The following is a 7,335-nucleotide window of genomic DNA, read 5'->3' on the forward strand; positions in this document are numbered from 1 at the left end:
TGAACTTTCTTTTCAAAATATACTGATAACTATATTAAATGTTAGTTGATATTCTGAGGAGTCCATTGGCTTTATCAGACTACAAAAGGGGTCTATGATACAGACAAGGTTAATATTCCCTGAAGTAGAACAACCCTTATCCTTAAATGTTATTCTTTAACAAGGCATATTGCATGCATATATGTTTAGTTCATCCAAGAATCTTTGATAGATGCAACAAAAGAAATAAATTTGTTTAGCAGTACTAAGATTATCATTGTCACACAAGTCAGGAAAGAAGAAGATATATAAATGAATGAATGCTTGAAAAAGAATGTATAAGGCAGAAGAGAAGCAGTGAGTGTGGTTACTGGGACAGTTGTTCTCTTGGTGAAGGGTTCAAGTCTAGTCCCTGATAAATACTGGTTATGTGACTTTAGGCAAATCTCTTAGCCTCTCAATGTTCTAGACCCTAGCTTCTTAAAACTGTGGGTCAGGCTTGCATAACTGAATGTGAGGGGGTCACAAAAATTTTGCAACAGTAAAAGGTTATGTATATCCATTTTGTGTACTTATATACCCAGGGTCCCATAAAAATTTCTCAAACAAAATGGGGTTTGAGTGGGAAAAAATTGAGAAACTCTGTTCTAGGCAACTCTCTAGAGTTTTCTGCAACAATGAATTGTAGAAAAAAGTACTAACTGAATTGGTTGTGGGAGTTTTCTCAACTAGGAGTAGTGAAATCACAGGTCCATTCTCTATCTCCTATGTGCCTATCACTGGGCTTACTACTAGTGTAAAAATACAAAAGTGTGAGTACCTTTCCTTAAGGACTTAAATTCTAAGAGGTGGAAACTACACATTTGATTAGACACTGAACAAAACCTCAGGGTATAGGACAAGCCAATTGATATGACTTTTTCATCAATTGTTTTTTTGATTACTTTTCCAAGGACTATCCATATTGGGGGGTACCTACGAAAAAATGCATGTAAGCAATTATATGCCCTAACAAGATTAAGAAATCTGAAAAGTATGCAAAAGTATACATTCAGACAGACATTGAAAACATCCCCCACTCTAGAAGAGGGTGGGAACTGTCAACACCTAATTAGAAATAAAGAAACTGTGGATCAGGGTCTAACCCCTGTGGTCGGGGGGCAAAGGTGCAGACACCAAAGTGAGTCCAATCGTCTACATGAGGCCACTGGTCCCTGGGATTGGAGATGGCTTTGGGTCCTTGCAGCAAGGGATGGGATGGTCTTGGTGACCAGCAGTGCTTGGGGTATAGGAGCTGGCATTTGCGTGCCTTCATGGACAAAGGTGCTAAAGTGATTGTCTGTGATAAGGATAAGTCAGGTAGCCAAGCTCTTGAAAAGAAATTGTGTTTAGTCTAGTCACTAGCAGCGGCTGTCTTTATCCGATGTGATGTGACCAGCGAAAGGAAAGTGGAGGCCCTGATCTCTGAGACCCTTCAATATTTCAGCCACCTGGACTGTGTGGTGATGCTGGACGCCATCTCCTAGACATCCTCCCAGGCCTTTAGAGAGCTGCTGGAGCTGACCCTCATCACCTTGTACATGGTGTCCAAGTGTGCCCTTCCCTTCCTTAGGCAGAGCAGTGGCAGCACTATTAAAATCTACAGCCTGGTCATCGGGGCCGTAGGGCAGAGAAAGGCTGCATCTTACTCGGCTACCAAGGGGACTGTGACTACCCTGACCAAGGCCTTGTCCGTGGATGAGTCAGTATGGTGTCTGAGTTAACTGCATCTCCCCAGGAAACATCTGGGCCCCTTTGTGGGAGGAGCTGGCCACCCTGACCCCCTATCCCTCTGTCACAATGAGAGCATGGGAACAGGCCCTGGGACAGATGGGCAGGCTGGATGAGGGGGGAGCTGCTGCTATCTTCCTGGCCTTCCACACTTCCTTCTGTACCACCAGCGTAGAACTGCCCCGACCCAGGCACCGAGCTGGGCTATGGGCACAAGGTGTCCCCCATGTGACAGGATATCCCCCCCCATTCCGCACCCTCCCGGGCTTCCTTTTCAAAGAAGCCAGCCTTTCCCTGCCTCGCACTGGGCCTCAGTTTCCTCTCCAGGAACATGAGTGTGGGTGGGCCCTGCAACCCTGGGGCCTCCCTCAGCCAGGGCAGGAGGGAGCTAGTAAGGGAGGCTCTCCTGCTGTGGCTCCTCCAACCAAAGCCTATCCTTGGAAACTTTAGTGTTCTCCTCTCATCCCTTTCACCCCACAGAGCCTGTCCAGTGGCTGAATTCGTGTGTGGGAGCGAAAGGGATGGGAGGAGAGCACTGCAGTTTCCAAGGATAGTCAGTGATCAATCCAACAAGAACAGAGCCTGGTGAGGTACTAGCACAGCTAAAGTGTCCTGCTTAATCTACCCAGGCCTGTTTATGATAGGATATACCTCTGATGTTTGGGGGAACTGCTTTCTTTGTTATTACTATGTGTGTATTGACATTTCAGTAAAATTTTTTGCTAAAGAACTAAGTATTGTTGGCTGATTAAGGAGAAGCATACCTGTGGGTGCTTGTGAGCTAGCATTTGGGAGGATAGCCACCAATGATATCATCACCACTAGGATCCTGGACAGCCACTCCTCCAGGATTCAACCTGCCAGTGAAGGTATGAGTTGGGTGAGTGAGCCCTGAGGGGGTGTTGTATGCATAATACCAAGATTATCAGGCAATTCATTGTGCCAGTCCATCAGCTGATATGCCTCGATTATGAAATGTAGATAGACAACAAGATAAAGAACTGACTATAGAACTGAGATAAAGCAGTGTGGACTGGGAGACATTTAGGAAATTGTACAGCAAATTTAATGGTGCCAAGCTGCTCCTTCTTGCAAAAGCCCTTTTTAAAAAATACTGATATTCTTTCAGGTATGCTTTATGGCTGTGATCATGGAATTTCATTCATGATTTAGGAAGATAAAAATTATAGGTAACTCAATGGAATATATAGGCTATATAATATTGCAGATCATAAGATCATAAATTCAGAATTGGAAGGGGCATTGGAGGCAATCTAGTCCAATACCATACGGAACCTGTAGTCCAGAGCGATTAAATGACTTGCCTGAAGTTACAGATATAATATATCAACAAGGATGGACAAGAATATAGGCCAATAATGTAGTGAGATAAAGGACTCATAGGTGGAAAGCCAGAATGTTGCACTGATATTCACAACATGTAAATCCTAGAAGGCAGCAAAACTCATTCCTATTAAAAAACACTTGAAAGTATAGGTATAAATGTATTTTTCCTTAAATTGCTAAAAAATAGTATTTACCTAAAACTGTCAGTCAGCATTATTTGTAATGGAGATAAGTTAGAAGAGTTCCCAATAAAATTAGATGTGAAACAAGGATTCCCACTGTCACCAATATTATTCAATATTGTATTGGAAACCCTATCAAAAGCAATGAGAAGAAACAGAAATAGAAGGAAGACCTTCCATTGCTACTTAAGTCCTCTATAGGGGACATCAACAAGAATTACACAGGATGAGAACAATTGAATGGGATGTTGTCGTTAGCTGGGTCAGACTCAGGTTAGTGTCCTGGTAGTTTCTGTTCAATAGTGGAACAAAAGGAGATACCCATAGATCACTGAACAATTGACAAAAAGAGATTTACTTAGCCATAGCAAAAGAAGAATGGGAATTGAGGACACATTTAGTTGATTCAACTGGGCTACCTTGCCTAAATTCCACATTGTTTTCTACCATTCAGGAAAGAGACCCTGGATTTCCTTGTTTTATACCTACAGTGGATAGAGTGCAAGGCCTAGTCAGGAAGGCTCATCTTGCCAATTCAAATATGGTCTTTGATACTTACTAGCTGTGTGACGCTAGGTAAAAAATTTAACCCTATGTACCTAGGTTTCCTCATTCATAAAATGAGCTAGAGAAGGAAATAGTAAACCATTCCCGTATCTTTGTCAAGAAAACCCTAAATGGGGTCAGAGAGATTTGGACAGAACTCAATAATAACAACATTCACAACCAGGAAGCAATGTCGACAGCCTAAGTCTTTAACCTTTTGAGTCAACCAAGTTTCAAGGCTGGTCCCAATACCTTTTTTAGAAACAAATAGCCTATGGAATGAATCTGAATGCAGACTGAAGCATCCTGTTTTCACTTTTGTTGTTGTTGGAGGTTTTGTTGGTTTCTTCTTTCTTGTGGTTTTTACCTTTTTTTCTGATTGCTCCTTTACATTACTAATGTGGAAATATGTGTAACATGATTGTAAAATGTGTAACCTATATCAGATTGCTTGCTGGCTTCAGGAGGGGGAGAAAGGAAAAAAATTGGAACTCAAAATATTACAAAAATAAATGTTGAAAACTATCTTTTCATGTAATTGGAAAAAATAAAACACTATTTTAAAAAGAAAGAAAGGAAACAAGTAGCCTAACTTGCATGAGGGTAGGGGTAGGAGGTAAGATATTGTTCTTACCACACTTGTGGTCATTTCGTTGTGCTGCCATTGTTGTTATTGTTGCATTCTCCAGAGCTATAGGGACCAAATCCTAGAATAGTTAAATCACTCTATTTGGAACCAGCAACATCTAGTTGGTCTTAGAACTCCAATCATGTTTTACTCTGTTTTTACATCTTCCTGGCATGCCACCTTGCTGCTGCTGCTATGCCCTTATAATCTAATATAGAAAAACCTTGACTCAGAGGAGTTAAGCCACTCAGTGTTGGAAGTTCCATCCTAGCATTATGCTGTCCTTACTGGTGAAAACTCAAGTTATCTAAGTGCCCTAGACCTCTAATCATGTTCACATTCCTTATATGCTGCCATGTGCCTACCTCTTCCATAGCCCTAACCCCCTTCTGCATCTTGCTTATAAAATCATCAAGACATCAACATTGTCATTGCTCCTGGAAAGAACATGTAAACCAAGTCTCTAATGGGCCCCTTCACCAAGTCTATGACTTCCCAGACCAAAACACTTCCCTAGCTACCAATCCCGCTTAGATGGAGTCTCTCCCAATTAGACTATATGTTCTCTGATTAAATGAACTACATTGGGGCAGCTAGGTGGCGCAGTGGCTAGAGCACTGGCCCTGGATTCAGGAGGACCTGAATTCAAATCTGGCCTCAGACATTTAACACTAGCTGTGTGACCCTGGGCAAGTCACTTAACCCTAATTGCCTCACCAAAAAAAAATTTAAAAAAATAAAAAATGAACTACATATTTTTTGAAATTGTATCCTCATCTCTAAGCACAGTTCTTGGTGCAAAATAACTGCTCAAGAAAGGCTTTTTCATTCATTCGTCTATCTATCCATCTATTCATTACTTCGTCTGAATTAGGAAGACTCAATTTATAGTAAATACAAAATTTCCAGGTAATTGGAATTCAGTTAATCCATTCCAATAAATATTTTATCTTCATTATTCATTCATTTTTTTTTGAGGTTGGTCTCCCTATTTCTTCTACTAGAAGTACAACAGCCACCAATGACCAATGCAGCATGGAAGCTCATGGCTATAAGGACCTTAATAATGCTCTTTGTTTCTGTTCTGTTCTTTGTGATTATTGGAATGAGAAACATTTCATCTCAGGCACCATGTCAATTAACTTGTTCTGGAACATACTTCAGAAATTATGTTAAAATGTATTTTATGAGATCATGAGTTCTAAACAGATTCACAGAGGTAGTTTCTCCAAAAGCTTAAATTTAATTATTCTCTAGGATATCTCACTGATGCATATTTGTGTAGAAAACCCTGAAACTTTACCAAACATTCAGCTAGACAGATGCTTTCAGGATGTTAAGCTATTCCTGAGTTTTTTGTTACCTACCTCTGGAAGCAACATTAATCTCTTTCAGATTACCAGAATACCACTGAGAAAATGACCACTTTACTCCACTAAATGGAACCTTAGTGGCTTGAAAAAGTCAAGACACCTTCCACTGGCAAATTTAGTCTTGTTAGCTCTTATTTAGTTCATTTGGTGGCTTTATGTACTATGAAATTATGATGTGCAATAGACCAGATTAAACACTGCCAACTAATACACAAGTGCAAATCTTTCAGCAGGAGAAACAGAGACTAAAAAACATATTTATATCGTGGCCTTCATAGGGGTATAGAGATGGAGAGAAAGCATCCTCATGTTAAATCAGAGTGTTATGCAATAATTCAATATTTTTGCTATTATGAAGATAGACTATTTTTAAGGAAAATTCAAATGCTACCCTTTCAGGTCTTTAATTTTACTTTGTGGTCAAGCTGCAAATGTTTTCTTTTAGATAGAGTTCATAGTAGAATTGGATAATTTGATAATCTCAAACATTTATAAGTGAATCATTTTGTGGATTACACATAACAGGGGCTGGGGCAGAAACTTCAATAATGTATATATACACACGTGTGTGTGCATTTGTAACACACATATATGACTAAACAAAATTTGTATGTGTGTATACACATATGCTTGTATGTATGTGTGTACATATATATGCATATATATCCATCCTCTGAAATAGTTCTTCAGAATGAGATTCCAATCATTTATTGGTGGTGCTATATAGTCTGTGCACATTAGCCACAACCATATTTAAATGCAAGTAAAAAATGTGTTCCAAAATAAAATATGAATTATTTAGGTCATCTGCTACTTAGAATGATTTGTGGCATGACATCCTTTATTATACTGAGTAATCAAAATCAGACTATTTTGAGTTCTAGAGCTTTAATACTGAACAATAGTAACACAAATTTATCCAAGTTAATAAATAATAGAATCAAGATCAAATTCAAATTCATCACAGGTGGTATTATTATGACTCAGATGGTCATAAATAACTGTAAGTTGTTTATTGCTACCCTGGCAATATAAACAATAATATCAAAGAAAAGTATAGTAAAAAAGTAATAAGGGCCTTGTTATAAGAAACTTATGTATGCTACTGGGATTGCTATGATATCAAGAGAAAGTAAGAATGTTGGGTAGAAATCCTAAGGCAAACTTATGTGAGGATATGGATGAATCACGCTATACATCAGTGGAGGGAATGTGTTCAACATGATCATAATTACACTGAAGTACTATCCCAGATAGGGGGAAAAAGGTTATGGAGAGAAAAATAATATAATAAATTCTCACCAGAGTAATGGCTTAAGGCTTAGTTTGGACTGATTCAGGCTGTCACACTACATATTGGTTTGAAATAACACAATTAAAGAAGAAAACGAAGGTAACAGGATATGGTGGAAATAACAGAATTCCCAAACTGGAAAAGACCCTATAGGTCATCTAATTCAACCTGTACCCTTGAAAAAGAATATCTCCAGCTATCTTCCTAACAAGTAAC

The 7,335-nt window shown here is 39.2% G+C and overlaps 1 pseudogene; it reads left to right on the plus strand.

Moving 5' to 3' along the window:
- Nucleotides 1-1,205: 1,205 nt before the first annotated feature.
- On the plus strand, nt 1,206-1,981 carry LOC122747342 (annotated as a pseudogene).
- Nucleotides 1,982-7,335: the final 5,354 nt, after the last annotated feature.

Source organism: Dromiciops gliroides, chromosome 3, assembly GCF_019393635.1.
Source record: "Dromiciops gliroides isolate mDroGli1 chromosome 3, mDroGli1.pri, whole genome shotgun sequence".
Classification (NCBI taxonomy): domain Eukaryota; kingdom Metazoa; phylum Chordata; class Mammalia; order Microbiotheria; family Microbiotheriidae; genus Dromiciops; species Dromiciops gliroides.